The sequence below is a fragment of the Globicephala melas genome, chromosome 18 (genome assembly GCF_963455315.2).
Source record: "Globicephala melas chromosome 18, mGloMel1.2, whole genome shotgun sequence".
Classification (NCBI taxonomy): Eukaryota; Metazoa; Chordata; class Mammalia; order Artiodactyla; family Delphinidae; genus Globicephala; species Globicephala melas.
In genome coordinates this window covers 9,643,410-9,663,740 of record NC_083331.1, presented here as the reverse complement: position 1 = coordinate 9,663,740, position 20,331 = coordinate 9,643,410, and the positions used below count along the sequence as shown (strand labels likewise).

The 20,331-nt window shown below is 36.4% G+C and overlaps 1 protein-coding gene across 1 annotated transcript in view; it reads right to left on the bottom strand.

The window, feature by feature from the left end:
- RFC3 (replication factor C subunit 3) overlaps positions 1 to 12,262 on the bottom strand; it is a 559,111-nt gene extending 546,849 nt beyond the window's left edge. Inside the window, exon 1 of the mRNA XM_070044071.1 lies at positions 12,153 to 12,262. The gene's annotated coding sequence lies outside the window, so the exon portion shown is untranslated. The remainder of the gene's footprint in view (positions 1 to 12,152) is intronic.
- Between the last annotated feature and the right edge of the window lie 8,069 nt (positions 12,263 to 20,331).

Below are 20,331 nucleotides of genomic sequence, written 5' to 3'. Positions count from 1 at the left end.
AAAGCTGGGAGCTGGAGAAGCCACACAGGCAACATGAATCTACCAAGTGGGCGCACTGGAACCAGGAGGGAAAACCCCTTCTTCCTACAATGCCTTTCCAGTACCCTCTGCTGACAAGCTTTATTGACAGCTGGCAAAGGGAAAAAAAAAAAAAAAAAGTTTAAAGGTCCCAAATCCATGTTCATAGAAGAGGAAAGGAAGGGAAATTTGGAACTGAGAGGCAATATATTGATAACGGGCACATTTCATTCCTTTGGTCATTCATTTCCATATGCAACTTTCTATACACATTTAATTCCTATATAGCAACAAAATACATTTCCAACTAACATGATATAGCTATCCACCTTACAAGTATAAAAGCTCTCCCTCTTTCCCCAAAATGAAAGATACATACATAGTCCAAACAGTTAATGTGTCCATCACAGGCTATAGTAATAAATCCTCAAATTTAGTCACAGTTTCACTGAATATTCTGTTAGCCAAAGACTAAATTATAAAGTTGTTTCCAGCAGCTTGTATATAAAAATAAAAATGAGACAGAAGAAAATGGTTAGTATATATAAACACATGCATATAGCAAGAAGAAAATATGCAAAGATACTCATTTCTGTAATTAGTGTCACAGTTGTAGACGGTATCTATGGATTTCTTCTTTACCCATTTCATCTTTCCCTTACCCTCAGCCAAAACCTTGACTGCTCTGAGCCCTTTACCTGAGTGACCCAACCTTCATTCCTGAAGGGTGTGCCTCCTCAATTGTTCCGCCTTTTTTGGCTGCTATAGTTTTACATTTACCTTTACTATTGGGCATGGAAGTAATAAGATGTGCCCCCTGAGAATCTTCTAGGATCCAAACATAGTTCTTTTTGCCTCCAACCCAATTTTTACATTGTAACATAGATTAATCACTGCATCTTTTTTTTTTTTTCTTTCTGTGTTGGTTCAGTGACATAGGAGTCCCAAATTGCTAGTCGGAAGTATCATCTTCCAATTAAATGGAATCATTGTTGTGTCCCTGATGGAAGCATTCCGTGCGTGGGGACTAAGAACTCTAAACCAGAAGTGCTCAAAGCTGTGGTATGGAAAGCAAAAATTCTGCAAGTGAGTTATTACACATTCACTTCTTAATTTCTAGAACCACGTAGACTATGAGGGAAACAGCACCATGTAATGGTCTTTGATTTTTATTTAATTAATTAATTTTTTTGTTTACTTATTTTTGGCTGCGCTGGGTCTTCATTGCTACGCACGGGCTTTCTCTAGTTGTGCTGAGCGGGGGCTACTCTTTGCTGCGGCACGCCAGCTTCTCATTGTGGTAGCCTCTCTTGTTGTGGAGCACGGGCTCTAGGCGCGCGGGCTCAGTGGTTATGGTACATGGGCTTAGTTGCTCCACAGCATGTGGGATCTTCCCGGACCAGGGATCAAACCCATGTTCTCTACATTGGCAGGCAGATTCTTAACCACTGCACCACCAGGGAAGTCCTGGTCTCTGATTTAAAGCATTTACATATCATGTAAAAAAGAACTCTATCCTTTCAGGCTGTGGTCTCCCAACGGGCATCATAACAGAGTCTTCAGTGAGTCATTGCAACTTCCTAGTTAAACCAGCATATCCTCTGTTAATAATACTTTCTCTCCTCCACTACATTCCTACTACCTTCTCTAGAATTTGCAGAACACTTCAGTGTAAAAATTGGTGAGAGGAGAATTCCCTATTTATCACAGTTTTAAAAGGAATGACTTAGTATTTTACTTTTAAATAAGGTTAAAATGGGCATTGGTTTGAAATACGCATCTTAACGTGAAGGAATTAGTCTTCTAAGTTATGCTTTTCAAAAAACATTTAAGTATGGAATTTCACTAAATGATTTTGTAAATATAATGGATAAAACAGTACATGATTTTCTTATTTTACCTATTGATACAATATGGTATCAACACATTTCTTGATATTGAAGCATCCTTATTATATTAGCTTCCACTGCAATAACCAAAAAACCCCCAAATCTTTGTAACACAAACATGTTACATCAAGGCTGTAGACTGCAAGCTATGTTACAGCCTGCAGGTTGACTGTAGATCAGCTCCACTGTTTTCCTCCTGTGTCCAGGCTGAAGAACAACAGTAATCATAACAGAGGAGAAAAGACGGATTGAGATAAATCATGGAATTGTTCTTAATGCTTGTGCTTGAAAATGGCAAATCTGACAATCATTCAGATTCCACTGGCCAAAGCAAGTCACATGGTCAAGCACAGCATCAATGAGGTATAAAAATATACTCCTTCAGTAGTGTGGGGAAGGGAGAATGAATATTTGTGAAAAGTAAGTAATGCAAACTGTCATATTCAAAGAACAGACCCTTTTGGGCCATGGTAAATTATTCTTTTAATATACTATTAAATCTATGTGCTAATATTATATTATTCATATGCATAATCATAAGTGAAAGTGATGTATAATTTTCATGCTTTTTTCCAAGGGTTTGGTAGGATGATTATATTTGCTTAGACGAATGAACTGGATAGCTTTCTACGCTTTTCTCTATGTTCTATATATGGATCTATCTGTTCCTCTTAAGGATAAAAGATTTCACCAGTACCATTTAGAACTGGAGCCTTTTGGGGGAAGTAATTAACTGGGTAACTTAAAAAAAATTATTTTTCTGTTATTGGTAGAATAGCATTAGATTTTTTTAAGTAGCTTTGATTTTCCTAGAAATCATCCTCTTCATGATATTCAAATTTGACAGTGATAACTTATATGTACATATTTAACATGTTTTCTACATGTTATAACACCTCCATCACTTCTAATTTTTACTGGACTTTCCACATTTACTATTTTGTGATTTCTTCACTTTTTTTTCCTATTTTATAATGCATTTACTATATTGCTTTTATCTTCACTGTAGTCTTCCTTTTGCTTTCTTCTTTTTCATTTTCTAAATTATTTAATAAAAGTCTTGCCCATAGAATAAAAAATCTAGCTATAGCAGCATTGCATAATTCCATTAAAATGAAAACTCAGTGAGGGCTGTATTTCTACCCCTTTGTTCATTAATAATCCTCAAGTGTCTAGCACATTATCTTTTTGCACAGAGGAGTTTCACAATATTTGATAACATTCAGAGGAATCTGTTTCTGTATTCGTTTCCTTTTAGACACTATGGTTATTTTTTAATTCCAAGAAGCTTGGATTTTTGTTTAAACTTTCATTATCTTACCTAATTTTGTGGTTTTCAGACTTTAACATCCATCAAGATAGCTTGGAGAACTTGCTAAAACACTGAGTTTTAAATTTTAAAACATGGGCTCTACCCTCAGAGTTTCTGATTTAGTAGGTTCGAGGTAGGGTTCTAGAATTTGTATTTCTAACAAGTTCCCAAGTGATGCTGAAGCCATGCTGGGGTTTACATTTTGAGATTTACTGGCTATTTCATTGTATGAGAATGTTAATTGTTTCTGCTTTGGAAAATTTATTGCAGTATCTACCATTTTAATTATGTTTTTAAAATCATCATTTAGTATCATCATTTCTTTTTTGTGTAATTGAAGACAGACTAACAGTTGTATAGTAAGATGTATATTAAAACAACGAACCTTGTTGAATTCTCTAAGTTAGTATTATTGTATAGCACAAGACTATAATCTTTTTAAGCATTCCTGGAATTTTTAAATAAAAGACTTATTACAAACTTACAATTGGTTTAGTTAACCAAAATGTACCACTTTTTTCCAGTATTAAGTCTGCTAGCTACATATCTCTGCTATTTCGTGAGGCCTGATTTTGCAAAACCCTACCTATATGTCAAACATTCAGAGCATTACATTGTGGTTCAGACATCACATTTTCCTCACCAGTCTACTCCACAGCAATAGCTTTAGTCCTTTTCATGAAACTATGTTGTGTCAAAAAGCTTTCTATGCAGTGTTCTACTTTTAAGAAGTGATGGACCTTGTACATTTGGATTTTTTTCAACCAATGGTTCCACATTAAGAAACTCTTCCAAATTATTTAGTCAGTTTTCTGGAGTCTGCCATGTCCTCTTTTTCTCAATTCCATATTCTACTTCCAAAAGTCTTCCTTCCCCTGGCTGTCATTATTTTTTCTCTATGGTATATCTTCGTATTGCAGTATTTTAAAATTATCCTATGCATTGCTTTCTGCTATAAGTTCTACTTAATATGATATTAATATGATGCTTTACTTAGTTTGATACAAGTATGCTCATTGTTTCATTTGTGATTCTTCTGAATAATTTTTAGATGCATCTCTTGTAAGTAGTAAACCACTGGATTTTGTTTCATTATACATCCACTCCAAGAGACTTTTTAGTGTACAGATGTAAGCAATTTATAAGTTTTTATAACTCTTACATAATTCATCTCATTATACAGAAATCAGAAAGCACAAGTACAACAAAAGGAAAAATAAAATAAAATTAGCCATGATCCCATCACCCATACTCAGGGACTGTTACGATTTGGAAGTATATACATTAAGATTTATTTCTATATATTTGGAAAAAGGACACCTATTATACCATTTTGTAATATGATTTTTACTTATCTTTCCAAGTCAACACTCTTCTTCAACCTCATTTTTAAGGATTGCTTAATATCGTATTGCAAAGATATGTTTATGTAACCTATCCCCTTATGTATTTGTTCTTAATTTTCTATTACAAATACAGCTCCTCATACCCATATCTTTCTAGTCAACCGACTATTTCCTTGATCTAATTTACCAGAATTAAAACTAGTAAGTCAAAAGTCATAACTATTTTTAGGGTTCTTGGTGTATTAATGACACATTACTTTCCAAAAAGTTTAGTAAAATGTGAACTCCGACCAGCTACATGAGGGAGTCCACGCTTAGGACTGCCAGAGAAAATATAAGCTGCCAGTTAAATCTGAATTTCAGATAAACAGAAAATAAGCTTTTAATATAAATATGCCCCAAACATTGCATATTTGTTGCTTATGTGAAATTTAAATCTAACTGGGCTTCCTATTTTTATTTATTACATATGGCAACCTTATACCCACTGCATCTTTGCCAGAATTAAAAATTAATTTTTAAAACATTTGGGAAGTGAGAAAAGTAAAGCTTTTATGTATAATTCCTTTAAAAAAAATCTGCTTAAGTTCCTTTCTGAATTATATCAGGGTTTGTTTTTTTTTTAATATATTGACATACTAAGGCCAAATATTTTCTCTAATTTATTTATTCTTTAAATTTTTAACAAACTTTACAACTTTTACAAACTTAAAAATTTTTATGTAACAAGAATTATCAACTGTTTTTTCCTTTGATTTCTGATTGCTTTTGTGATTTAAAAAAGGTCCTTTCCTCCTATCCAAAGATTGGATATTCATCTGCATCTTCTTCAGATTTTTGGTTTTGCTTTTCTTTATATGTATTACTTTGTTCTACCTCGAATTTATTTTGATGCATGTATATTTTACTCATTTCAAATAGAAGAAATGCAATTCTTTTTATATAAAATACTCTTTGGGCATATTATATTTGGGGCATTGCTATAAATACTCTTAGTATTTATAACTGTTTTCCTCAAGTATTGGAGTTGTTTTAACTTTATTCCTTCACCTACCATTACTTATCAACATAACAGTTATATTCCCAAAACCTGTTACTGTAAAAGAAAGCAGGAATGAAGTATTTAAGGCCTTATAGCTAAAGCACAGTTAGGGGACTGTCGCTATAAGTGAATCTAAAATAATGACAAACAGCTCATTAAATAAATGAACTAATGGCATTTTAACTACTTTTATTTTATTTTTTATAAATTTATTTACTTATTTATTTTTGGCTGCATTGGGTCTTCATTGCTGTGCATGGGCTTTCTCTACTTGTGGCAAGCAGGAGCTCCTCTTTGTTGCAGTGCGTGGGCTTCTCATTACAGTGGCTTCTCTTGTTGCGGAGCATGGGGTCTAGGTGCACAGGCTTCAGTAGTTGTGGCATGTGGGCTCAGTAGTTGTGGCGCATGGGCTTGGTTGCTATGCGGCATATGGAATCTTCCCTCCCGGACCAGGGCTTGAACCCATGTCCCCTGCATTGGCAGGTGGATTCTTAACCACTGCACCACCAGGAAAGCCCCATTTTAAGTACTTTTAAATAGTAATAATTGGCCTCGTTCAATAACAACTCCTCTTCCTAAAAACTATTTGGGATTTCCTTAGCCCATCAATTTTCTCAAGATGCTTATGAATGTGTTTTTGCTTTGTTATAAATATGCATTTTAAGAAGCATTTTTCCTTGGATCTCCACCAAATGATCAGTGTTTCACAATTTTATGAGTCAGTTACTTTACGTAACTTAGATTAATTGAAGGAGAAAATGCCAGTATTCTGTGACATGTTCTTGAAACCCTTCCTAATGCATAGTTTTATGTGTAAGAGAACTTAATGCCAGTGCACAAACAACCACAGTAGAACACTACTGTTACTCTGAAGCTTTCACATGTCTCAGTTTCTTTCCTTTGGTTTCCTATATTTTTCCCACACTTCATTAGAAAAATATCTACGTACACCTCTCTTCTATATATTTTACCTCCTTTTTCTCTTGCCAAGATCCCATGTTTTGTTGTAATTTTTAAAAATATGCTCAAGAAAAATCACGCATATGCTTACAAATATCGTATCCTAAAATTTCACATTTGTGGGAAAAGCACAAGTACATAAATACACATATGTAGAATTTTGTACAACAGGAACTGTAGCTAGGAAGGAAGACATCACTATACTCAACACAAAGTGTTCAACAGAAATTTGCTTAATGGGACTGACTTCCATCTGGAATGGAAGCACACTTAAGGCAGTGGGGTTGATACAATGGCTACAACTATATGACCAAAACATCAGGGCTACTGAAGAAGAGGTAGACACAGTTAGTTCAGTGGTGTTAATGACTAATTCTGATCAATAATTCTAATTAATACTGATCAATGCTTAAAGGTTCATAATACAGTATAGCATAACCGCTGAAAAAGACCTCCCGGGAAATGGCTACTTTTGTGGTAATATTTAAAAGTCATATAAAAATATCCTTATATTTTTACTTTTTCCAAACTATCTGTATTATAATTGGCATTGCTATAGCACAGGTAGTTCAGCTTGGTGCTTTGTGTCCACCTAAAGGGGTGGGATAGGGAGGGTGGGAGGCAGATGCAAGAGGGAGGAGATACCCAATATATGTATACATATATCCACATACATATGGGGATATATGTATACATATAGCTGATTCACTTTGTTATATAGCAGCAACTAACACAACATTGTAAAGCAATTATACTCCAATAAGGATGTTAAAAAAAAAAAAAATAATTGGCATTGCTCAACTAGTAATGGTAAGCTTAGATACTAAAATATTTTATCTATATCAAATGTCAAGAGTTTTAAATGTACTACTACCAACAACAATTATGGTCTGAATCAGTACTCTTACCAGTTTAGGAGTTAATTTAATTCATCCATATATCAAATTATATCAATTATTACTGGAACACATGCAGTGTGTTAGTCTATTTAAATTGATTGCAGGGCTTCCCTAGAGGTGCAGTGGTTGAGAATCTGCTTGCCAATGCAGGGGACACGAGTTCGATCCCTGGTCCGGGAAGATCCCACATGCCACGGAACAACTAAGCCCGTACACCACAACTGAGCTCTAGAGCCCACGAGCCACAACTACTGAGCCCACGTGCTACAACTACTGAAACCCGCATGCCTAGAGCGCGTGCTCTACTACAAGAGAAGCCACCACAATGAGAAGCCCGCACACCGCAACAAAGAGTAGCCCCTGCTCGCTATCATGGTTTTAGGTGTTCTCAACCATTTTTTTTTCTCATGGAGATTCATTCATGTTAGAAGGGAAAAGAAAAAAACTGAAGTCCAGTGAACGGAAGAATAATGGCTTTTAAAAACTGAGAAGTGGGGAGGGGGAAGGGTGAGCTGTGACAGGGCGAGAGAGAGTCATGGGCATATACACACTAACAAACGCAGTAAGGTAGATAGCTAGTGGGAAGCAGCTGCATGGCACAGGGATATTGGCTCGGTGCTTTGTGACAGCCTGGAGGGGTGGGATGGGGAGGGTGGGAGGGAGGGAGACGCAACAGGGAAGACATATGGGAACATATGTTTATGTATGACTGATTCACTTTGTTATAAAGCAGAAACTAACACACCATTGTAAAGCAATTATACCCCAATAAAGATGTTAAAAAAAAAAAAACAAAAAAAACTGAGAAGTAAAAAATTGCAGCCAAATGATAACTGGCAATTACAAAAGTATAAAACAATTCATAAATATAAAACCTCACATAATTTTTAAAAGGTAATGTGGAAGAACAGCAACTAGAGAAAGCCCGCACGCAGCAATGAAGACCCAATGCAGCCAACAATTAAATAATTTTTTTAAAAAAATTAAATAAATAAATAAATTGGTTGCAAACATGAAATGATACTATTTTAACAACACAATAATAAATGTGGCTTACCACTGGGGAGAAGAGCCATTAAAATGAGTACAGCGGGTTAATTCAAACTTACTTCCAAAGAATAACTTAACAGAAATGACAGGCAGTTTGAATGAGATTTAAAGCATAACAAGCCAACAGATTAGAAAGTCTGAGAACAGTATCTCCAACACCATAAAAAGGCAGTATTAAGGCTATAGAGATTCAACTGCCAGTGACTGACAAAAAGATTATATATTGCCAGTGTACAAAAAACAGAAAAATTGATTCCAATACCAAGTCAAAACGTGAATACCAGTATTGTTTGGCTAAAACGAAAAGTATTAATAAGTCCATTGATTGTAGCAAAAATAACACTGATAAAAAGATGTCTAGGGAATTCCCTGGTGGTCCAGTGGTTAGGAGTTGGCATGTTCACTGCCAGGGCCCAGTTTCAATCCCTAGTTGGGGAACTAAGATCTCACAAGCCGCTCGGCCAAAAAAAAAAAAAAAAGATGCCTATAACAGTTAAGACACTATAAGAGCTGAATCAACTTATTTTGAAATTTCTCCTCGGAGAAATACTTCTTTCCACAGATGTTCACTACATATCCATTTACAAACTACGTTTTTAGAAAATAGGAGGGAAGGTTAAAAAGTAAGCAAATGGAAGCCAAAATTAATGAATAGAAAATACATTTGAAAGCAAATCTGACACTGGAGTTCTAATCTAATTACTGTATCAAACTCCACCAATCCTTGATTGAAAGTAAATTACATTATCTCACATAATGCTTAAGGACAAAATTAGCCAAGATAAGTGGTGATGTTAATAGCCATAATAAATAAATATCATAAATTACTAACTACATTTAGTCAACAAAGTAGGGTTGTTTAATAATGCTCCCCAAAATAAAACAGGTAGCATTTCTAATGAGTAGTGTGTTTTACATCACACCTCCGTTCATCATGAGGGGATTTGTAACAAGTTTCATTTAAAATGAAACACAAAGCATATGCCTTTCTTACCTTGCTTTAAACTGTTTATAATTACTCAGATACAAAGTACTCAGATTCTTAGGGCACTATCATGGTTTTAGGTGTTCTCAACCATTTTTTTTCTAATGGAGATTCATTCATGTTAGAAGGGAAAAGAAAAAAACTGAAGTCCAGTGAACGGAATAATAATGACTTTTAAAAACTGAGAAGTAAAAAATTGCAGCCAAATGATAACTGGCAATTACGAAAGTATGAAACAATTCATAAATATAAAACCTCACATAATTTTTAAAAGGTAATGTGGAAGAACAGCAATAATTAAGAATAGTTAACATCTCAAATATAACACTGATGATACACTGGCAGGAAAGTAACCTTGAGCATTATGGGAATTCCAACCACCTGCATGTGTTCATATACAGCAAGTTTGTCAGGAGTTGGTGGAACCACAAAGCTCAATAGAGTACTGAATTAGAATCCTCAGTTATTTGTGGTAATGCAATAATTTTAGTCTATGAATATCAAATCTAGTAAGGCTGAATAACTCATTCAGTAGGTTACTTCTAAGAAGGCTTTAGTTGTTAGCAATAATTGGTCTACGAAATTGGGCTCATTCGTATGTAAGTGCAAACAATGAGCTTTGCATTGTTCCTTAAGGACTCTCAAAGCCCATGAATCCACTTTAGAACACAACTGATTTAGGGAACCCAGTGTCTGACACAGAGCTAGAAATGAACAATCTAGTGGATGAACCTAAAATATACAGAAATTGATTAATATCTAATTTTATAAAATCATGTAAGGTACCATCTCATTGATCTGATGTAATTGTGATAAATTACTTTAATTCTAGAGAATATGGATTCATTCCTCAAAGTTCACAATGAATTCATTCCTTTACTCACTTCAATGACATTATCAAAATTGCTTTTCACTCATAGAAACTTTACTGAGTTATTGCAAAAGCAGCATTTCAGTTGTCTTCATTGGTCTTTAGATATATTAATTTACAAATCGAGGGTATATCACTTATTTTTTTATAATAAGGTCAGTTACATCAAAGCAAACATTCTGAACTTTTTTTTTTTTTTACCAGTTTTAGGAATAATTTCAGTTAGGAACATACCAAACCTATCCCAAAATATCTGTATTTCAATTAGGTGCAAGGATAAAACTTCTAGTGTGCAGTGCACTTTTCTCACTGTCAATAAATGCAGTGCCATAGTCAGGATTTGACAGAATTAATCTAAGAGAAAAGGCCTGCAGAAAAGATTAAGTAAGCCATTTTTAAAGATGAGATGACTATTTTTTCAAATGAAAACACTGTGTACATTTGTAAATGGCACGGTGTAGGTGGAGTGCGATTAGTAGAGGATTTGGAGAAACAAAGGAATTTGGGGAGATGCAAAAGGACTTCGGAAAAGCCTGGTGTCTACCAAAAAGCAAAATGAGAATGTTAGGTTATAACAATTCTGTCCTTAAGTCTAGTCATTTCCCTTTTACTGCCTTTTAACAGCTAATGCGAAGGACAAAAATGACAGCAAAATAATTGAAATATTTAGTATACCTGGTGTCACAGCACCCTCTATCACATGATAATATACAGAACACGTTTATGTGTAGTAGTCGCTTTAGTGTGTGAATATTCATTTATGTAGAACTATCTGGTTTTAATCCTCGGTTCATAACTTCCCAACAATGGATTTCTCCAGCTTCCCTATCATTAGTAACCAACTGCAAGAGCATTATTGACAAAGCAATCCTGAACTCTAAATTATTGCACGTGTGATCCTAGTACCAACAACTTAAGCATCAGCGGAGAGCTTACCATAGCTATAATTATACACCTCTACCCCCTGACCTTCCAAATTAAAAACTTCGGGTTAAGCCCAATCTGTCTTACTAAGTTTTCCAGGGACGTCTGATGCGTGCTCACGTTTGAGAACCACCGCTGTAAGAGAAACGCCTCGTGGAGCAGTCAAGTCAGTAGGCGCTGAAGTCTAAAGGAAACTTACTTCATTAACTTTCACTAGTACTCTGATGCTCAGTGAAAGCATCATCCCAATAAAGCAGTTAAGAACAATCCAATGCTAGCTACCTAATATCATCAGGGCTTCGGCCTTCCAGGAAAATCGAGCAAAAATTCATCATCCAGGGAGAATTTACGTTGACTTTGCTGACTTGGGAGAAATGACTTTTCTTCTCTGGTTAGTCTAATAGAAATATGCCACGCAACAAAATCTACATTCATCCTGAGTGTCCCTGAGGCTACCCTTCCTAAATCTTAGCCTGTTTTTATAGCAAACTATCCACTAAACTCCCCGCTCCGCCACTGGCTCCAAACACATACGCTGCATGTTTTTTACAACACTGCTTTAATAAGCGAAAAGAAACAAAAGCTCTTACAGCAAAGACCAATCTAAGCCACAGAGCCTGTGCCATCTTCCCATCCAAGAGAGAAACGGTGGACCCATGTCTCGACAGATTAAGGAATTCATGGCTGAGGGGATGACTGAGAGGACCTCAGGAACAAGGCATGAGGAAACAAATAAAAAAACGTTTTCTTTTGTTTTTCTGGACTTAAAACTAGAGAAAGAACTGTTTCCTCTCCATCTTGGCTATTTATAACCAACACATACAAGCAGCTTCCGCTTCAAAGTCCTGCAGAGTACCTCCAACGCGGGAACTCGTTAGGGCGGAGACTCGGGCTGTCCTTCCCGAGGGCGGGAGAGACGAAAACCCGGGCCCCGTTTTCTCTGGAAGGTTCCGAAAGAAAGACGCGCGCCCCCTCTGCGGGCAGCAAGGGACTCGGCACCAGATGGCGCTGCCGCACCGAGAGCCGGAGCCTGTGCGGCAAGTGAGACGGGAAGAGGCGTCACCGGATCCTTTCCTTCGCGTCCGTCGCCGGAAATGCGCGCTGGCGCCAGCCTCTGGTCCCGGATATTAAGACTTCCAGAGGGTTCCTGCGTGAGGGCGGGACTAAAACCGGAACCGAACGGCGACCTTCGGGTCATGGGGCGGAGGCCCCGGGCGGCGCCAGCAGGGGGATGGTTTCTGGTGCGCGCGCCTCGCCGGAGGCGCGGAGAGGCGGGGCCTCGCCGTGCGCTTGCGCATTGTGAGGACGTAGGCGCCGCTGGCGCGTACGTCTGTCTCTGCACGTTTGCTGGCCCTGCAAGGCGGTAGTGGTGCCGTAGTAGGTTGTTTGTTTCCCCCCCCCCCCCGCTTCCCGCCCACAGTGTTTGGCTTTCTGGCTGTGAATCAGGTTTCTGGAAATCTTTGTGGAAAATTAATGGTATATGAGGTAAAAACTCGAGCTGTATTTTCCCTCTTGAGTACTAAGCGATCCAGATGCCTGCTGGGCGCGGTTCCCGTGCTGGGATGGACCCAGTCTTCCCCTCTAAATCTCTTCCTGAACCGGCTCGATCCATCCACTGTGTCTTTAAGCATCGGTCCTGAGGCGGGAGGGGTGTCACTAGGAAAAGGGAAGGCAGGCAAATACACTGCTCGTGTGGAACCTAAAGACGCTTTTTAATTATGTAAAGAAGCTTGTCTTTTGGCTTTTTAGCAGCGCTTCTCTTAAGAATTTAAGGAGTTAATTAGCTTTATTTTTCGGGTTTTGTCAGAAACATTTTATGTTCTGTGTTTTATGGTGTGATCTTGGTCTTTCTCAAATTTTAACTAAAGGAAGGCCGCTTGTGCGAAGCGTTTGAAAGGTAAATTCTGCCCCTTTTCCATTTTTACAAGATAGACGCAAACCACTTTTAATAGGCGGACCGTAGTAAACTCGTGAGAGTGCACTGGCTGTGTTTTGTTTTTAGATGCAGCATGGAAACCAAGTAGGTTGGAAAAATAAAATCTGTGTGAAACTGTACCCACCCAGTTTTAATTTTAGACTAATTCTAAAAGTGTCAGCTGCAAGGTACTCAATTCTCCCAAGAAATTTTTTCAGCCTTGGTAGAGACTTTTATCTTTGTATTTCAGAGTTTTGTCCAGTCTGCGGCCTACATAAAAAGTAAGGACTTTTGCAAGCCAGAGCGAGAGGAATAGAGATTTTTGAGCAGTTATACTGAGAGAAACAAAGGGGGACTGGGGTATACAAGGAAGTTAGATTGTCTGGCATAGCCAAATAAGGGCATTTTATGGTTTTTGGATAAAACTTTTTGATGGTTTTGGTAGTAGGTGTTACAAAGAAAGCTACTGCCGGTTGAGGAGTGCCATTGTATTATGTTTATGTGAAAAACCAAAAAAATTTTTTTTAAAAATTGGGCAATATCGAAGGATCATTGAAGACATCACAAATAGTGTGAGCAGGAGACAAGATGGGGGCGTGGGAAGTGATGGAAGATATTAGGAAACACGTGAAAGAAAAGGTCAGAGCTAAAGCTGTAATAGATGCAGAAAGCCTGATTAGGAAGACGGTGAGGAAGTATAGATTTTAGACATCAAACTGAATGTGTAGAATAAGGAATAAGTTCATCATTCGATGGTTCAGTTTTGGATATATTGCATTTAGCTGCTTATTTTAACTTTCTATACATTCCTGTCTTCCCTGTACCTCATACGACCAACCTTAAATGGAGGGAGTGCTTTTGTCACCATTATGCTAGTAACTTACACTAGGATAGTGCATCACAGTGTGAAGAATTATTTATTTACTTAATTATTTCTATTTGTATATATTCACAAATAGTGATATTAAAGTCACTTCCCTGCAAATCCCCTCAACTCTTTGTCCCTGAGTTCTACTACTTGCCTGGCAAAACCCGGATCATAAATGAACTCATGCATTTATCTTTTCTGTGCTTACACCCAGCAGCTTAACAACTGGGTGGACTAACGTGCTGTCACCCAAATGGTCTCTCACACAGTCCAGTCATCCTACTCTTTTCTGTAGTCATTTTGGTCTCTTTAAACCAGTTATTGCATTATTTGTGTTCCCTCTTGGAATCACCAGTTTCCTCCTCAACCAATGACTTTGCCTCATCCTTTATTGGAAAAAGAATTGTGAGCTTTTATTGGAAAAAATTGTGAGCTTAGCCAAGAATTCTCTCATCTTCTCACCATCTAGTCTACTTGCATCTGCGTCTTTAATTGGCTTTCCTCTAGATTAAAAGGGTGATTGGTCTTTCTGTCAGATGGCAACAGTTGGTATTGTCTGTCTTTAGTTTGAGCCATTTGAGTTGGGTATATAGTGATATTTCATTTTTGTGAAGTATGTTCAAAACGTTTGCCCATTTTTTTTTTTTACATCTTTATTGGAGTATAATTGCTTTACAATTGTGTGTTAGTTTCTGCTTTATAACAAAGTGAATCAGTTATACATATACATATGTTCCCATATCTGTTCCCTCTTGCGTCTCCCTTCCTCCCACCCTCCCTATCCCACCCCTCTCGGTGGTCACAAAGCACCAAGTTGATCTCCCTGTGCGATGTGGCTGCTTCCCACTAGCTATCTATTTTACGTTTGGTAGTGTATATATGTCCATGCCACTCTCTCACTTTGTCACAGCTTACCCTTCCCCCTCCCCATATCCTCAAGTCCATTCTCTAGTAGGTCTGTGTCTTTATTCCTGTCTTACCCCTAGGTTCTTCATGACATGTTTTTTTTCTTAAATTCCATATATATGTGTTAGCATACGGTATTTGTCTTTCTCTTTCTGACTTACTTCACTCTGTATGACAGACTCTAGGTCCATCCACCTCATTACAAATAGCTCAATTTCATTTATTTTTATGGCTGAGTAATATTCCATTGTATATATGTGCCACATCTTCTTTATCCATTCATCCAATGATGGACACTTAGGTTGTTTCCATCTCCTGGCTATTGTAAATAGAGCTGCAGTGAACATTTTGGTACATGACTCTTTTTGAATTATGGTTTTCTCAGGGTATATGCCCAGTAGTGGGATTGCTGGGTCATATGGTAGTTTTATTTGTAGTTTTTTAAGGAACCTCCATACTGTTCTCCATAGTGGCTGTATCAATTTACATTCCCCCCAATGGTGCAAGCGGGTTCGCTTTTCTCCACACCCTCTCCAGCATTTATTCTTTGTAGATTTTTTGATGATGGCCATTTTGACTGATGTGAGATGATACCTCATTGTAGTTTTCATTTGCACTTCTCTAATGATTAATGATGTTGAGCATTCTTTCATGTGTTTGTTGGCAATCTGTATATCTTCTTCAGAGGAATGTCTATTTAGGTCTTCTGCCCATTTTTGGATTAGGTTGTTTGTTTTTTTGATATTGAGCTGCATGAGTTGCTTGTATGTTTTGGAGATAATCCTTTGTCAGTTGCTTCATTTGCAAATATTTTTGCCCATTCTGAGGGTTGTCTTTTGGTCTTGTTTATGGTTTCCTTTGCTGTGCAAAAGCTTTTAAGTTTCATTAGGTCCCATTTGTTTATTTTTGTTTTTACTTCCATTTCTCTAGGAGGTGGGTCAAAAAGGATCTTGCTGTGATTTATGTCATAGAGTGTTCTGCCTACGTTTTCCAGTAAGAGTTTGGTAGTTTCTGGCCTTACATTTAGGTCTTTAATCCATTTTGAGCTTATTTTTGTGTATGGTGTTAGGGAGTGATCTAATCTTATACTTTTACATGTACCTGTCCAATTTTCCCAGCACCACTTATTGAAGAGGCTGTCCTTTCTGCACTGTACATTCCTGCCTCCTTTATCAAAGATAAGGTTACCATATGTGCATGGGTTTATCTCTGGGCTTTCTATCCTGTTCCATTGATGTATCTTTCTGGTTTTGTGCCAGTACCATACTGTCTTGATTACTGTAGCTTTGTAGTATAGTCTGAAGTCAGGGAGCCTGATTCCTCCATCTCTGTTTCTCCTTCTCAAGAGTGCTTTGGCTATTCAGAGTCTTTTGTGTTTCCATACAAATTGTGAAATTTTTTGTTCTAGTTCTGTGAAAAATGCCAGTGGTAGTTTGATAGGGATTGCATTGAATCTGTAGGTTGCTTTGGGTAGCAGAGTCATTTTCACAATGTTGATTCTTCCAATCCAAGAACATGGTATATCTCTCTATTTGTATCATCTTTAATTTCTTTCACCAGTGTCTTATAATTTTTTGCATACAGGTCTTTTGTCTCCTTAGGTAGGTTTATTCCTAGATATTTTATTCTTTTTGTTGCAATGGTAAATGGGAGTGTTTTCTTGAGTTCACTTTCAGATTTTTCATCATTAGTGTATAGGAATGCCAGAGATTTCTGTGCATTAATTTTGTATCCTGCTACTTTACCAAATTCATTGATTAGCTCTAGTAGTTTTCTGGTAGCATCTTTAGGATTCTCTATGTATAGCATCATGTCATCTGCAAACAGTGACAGCTTTACTTCTTCTTTCCTGATTTGGATTCCTTTTATTTCCTTTTGTTCTCTGATTGCTGTGGCTAAAACTTCCAAAACTATGTTGAATAAGAGTGGTGAGAGTGGGCAACCTTGTCTTGTTCCTGATCTTAGTGGAAATGCTTTCAGTTTTTCACCACTGAGGACGATGTTGGCTGTGGGTTTGTCATATATGGCCTTTGTTATGTTGAGGAAAGTTCCCTCTATGCCTACTTTCTGGAGGGTTTTTATCATAAATTGGTGTTGAATTTTGTCGAAAGCTTTTTCTGCATCTATTGAGTTGACCATATGGTTTTTCTCCTTCAATTTGTTAATATGGTGTATCACATTGATTGATTTGCTTATATTGAAGAATCCTTGCATTCCTGGAATAAACCCCACTTGATCATGGTGTATGATCCTTTTGATGTGCTGTTGGATTCTGTTTGCTAGTATTTTGTTGAGGATTTTTGCATCTATGTTCATCAGTGATATTGGCCTGTAGTTTTCTTTCTTTGTGACATCCTTGTCTGGTTTTGGTATCAGGGTGATGGTGGCCTCGTAGAATGAGTTTGGGAGTGTTCCTCCCTCTGCTATATTTTGGAAGAGTTTGAGAAGGATAGGTGTTAGCTCTTCTCTAAATGTTTGATATTGCTCATTTTTAAAATTGAGTTTGTTTCCTTATAATTGAGATGTAGGAGTTATTTACATACTAGGTACACACCATTTTTTTTTATTGAGGTATGATTGACAAACAAAAGCTGTACATATTTACATATACAACTTGATGAGTTTGGAGTTAAGTATACACCTACAAAACTGTCACCACAACATATGTCATAAACATATCCATCACCTCCAAAAGTTTCCTCCTGCCTTCATTATTTATTATTATTTTACGATAAAAACACTTAACATAAGCTCTACCCTCGTAGCAAATTTTTATACAATGAGCATTGTTAACGGTAGGGACTGTGCTGTACAGTAGATCTCTAAGACTTAGTGATTTTTGTCTAGCCAACTTTGTACCCTTTGAATAATACCTCTCCATTTCCCCTTCCCCTGTATATGTGTTTTTTTGTCAAAATGTGTGTTGTGAATATTTTTCTCCCAGTTTGTGGCCTTTCATTTTCTTAATAATGTCTTTTGAAGAAAAGTTTTTGTACATTATATTTTTCTAGGAATTTGTACATATTGTCCAAATGTTAAAGTTCCGTAGCATAAAGCTGTAAATAAACTCCTCTTACTATCTTTTTACTATTCACAGTATATTATATTTAGGCTTATGATCCATTGAAGGTTAATTTTTCTGTATGGTATAACAATAGGAGTTGATACTGTTACTTTTCAAAGTAAGAATTCAGTTATTCCAGCAGCATTTGTTGAAAAGATTCTCCTTTCCTCCACTGGATTACCTTTGCACCTTGGTCGAAAATCAGCTGATTTTCTGAATCTCTATTCAGTTCCATTGATAAGTATATGTATATCCATATGCTAACTTATCCAACTTGTTTTTTTCTCAATACCGCCTTGGCCATTCTAAGTTTTTTGCATTTTAATATAAATTTTAGAATTGGCATCTCCGTTTCTAAAAAAGCCTGCTGGGATTTTGGTTGGAATTCTGTTGAATCTATTGATCAGTTCGGGAGGAATTGACATTTTAAGAATATTGAATTTTCCAGTCTATGATCATGGCATATCTCTTCATCTCTTTATTTATTTTGGTCTTTAATTGTCTTTGTAATTTTCAGCATACAAGCATATAAATTTATTCTTAAGTATTTCATGTCTTTTATTGTAAATAATTTTTTAATTTTTATTTTATTTTAGTATGAATATAATTTTAAATTAAATTTTCAGTTTGTTGAATTGTATTTTTCAGCTTTAGAATTTGTGTTTGATTCTTCTTTATAGATTCTAGTTCTCTAGTGAAATTCTGGAGTCTGTGCCTAATAACTCCAATATTTAGGTCATCTGTGGATCTTGTTTCTGTTGCCTTTTTCTTATTCCTGTTTCCTGGTATGCCCAGAAATTCTTAATGGAATCCTGTCTTTGTTTATGAAAAAATTAAGCTCTGAGTGATATTTTTTACTTCCATAAAGGATTTAACTTTTCCTTCTGTTAGGAAACTAGGGTCAGAGCAGAACACCTGAGCCTATGTGGTTTTCAGTCTGTTAGGTCTAGTCTATTTCAGGTTCATTCTTACTCCTAGGGTGGCCCTTTTTCTGTCCCAACTGAAATCCTGAGGTGTTTTCAAAGGCTCTTCTTCCCTAGTTGCCCCTGAAGTCCAATTTTTATTTTCTCAGAGCCATGGGACTCCTGAAAAGCTCTTCTTGGCTTCCCTGCTTCTTAGTTGCCATTTTCTGAGTGACTTCTCAGCCTCTGGAACAGCTTCCAAATTGGCAAATGAGTCAAGGTGAAAAACAGAGTTGAAGATGGGCAGACTTCTCTGCACCTTCTTTTCAGGATCTTGTCCTCTCAAGATGCCATAAAAAAGATCCTTTTTGTATTTTTACTCAGCTTTTCTAGTTCACAGTTTAGAGGGTGGGTCTGATTTTTTTTTTTTTTAAGTCCATCATTGGCAGAAATGAAAGTCCTTAATCTGAGAATCTCAGTGATGCTAATAAAGGTAGTACTTTTTTACATAAGTGTATTAATTTGAAATTGTTGTAGTTCAAAATAATTTCATGTATCTCTTCCTAAATTGCTTTTAAATCATCAGTATTTAATCATTATCATGATTAAATATTTAATCATCTATCCTATACTGCTTTTAAGTCAGCAATATCAACATTCAAAGGAAGACTTGGGGCTAAAATTTCCAGTTCTTTTATTACTTTTAAAAAAATTTTTGGCTGGTCATTGAGATTTATATACAATAATGAAAACTCATTTTTGCTTCTCCTTATATTTTGTCCAGAATTTGGAAAAGTTATTAGATGAGAAAAGGATGATGTCTTCTTTCATCAAGAAAACAGTTCATTTTAGTTTACTATCTATCTTTGGGGTTAATGCTTCATTTGTAATCAATAGTTTGCATGGTAGAGGGCCATAACTTACGGAATAATGGAAGAAAATTAAGTTTTTATAAAATAATGTTAAAACAGACCCAAATCCTACCTTCATGGTGCTTATAGTAGGCACTTAGTGACTAGATTAAGAAGGTAAATATATCCAAAGAGCATGTGCCTTTGTTCTATAACCATTTTTAACAACGTTTTAACAGTGAATTCTGTGTATATATATTAGAAAAGAAAATAAACAAATGTAGCTTGGAACAGATTAAAAAAAATTCTCATAGTACTGACCATAAAATGATCCAAATTATGTCACACTGATTAAATTTCTTAATCTCCTTGATTTAAAAATACATGTGCAAAGAAGTAATGGCAGTGTGGTGTAGGCATCTTATTCACCATTTCTATCTTGCTGCACCATTTTGTTTTCCATGTTTGAGTTTGCAGTTCCCTAATTTATCACTGGGGTTTGCATTTTTTAATTGTATCTATTCTATAA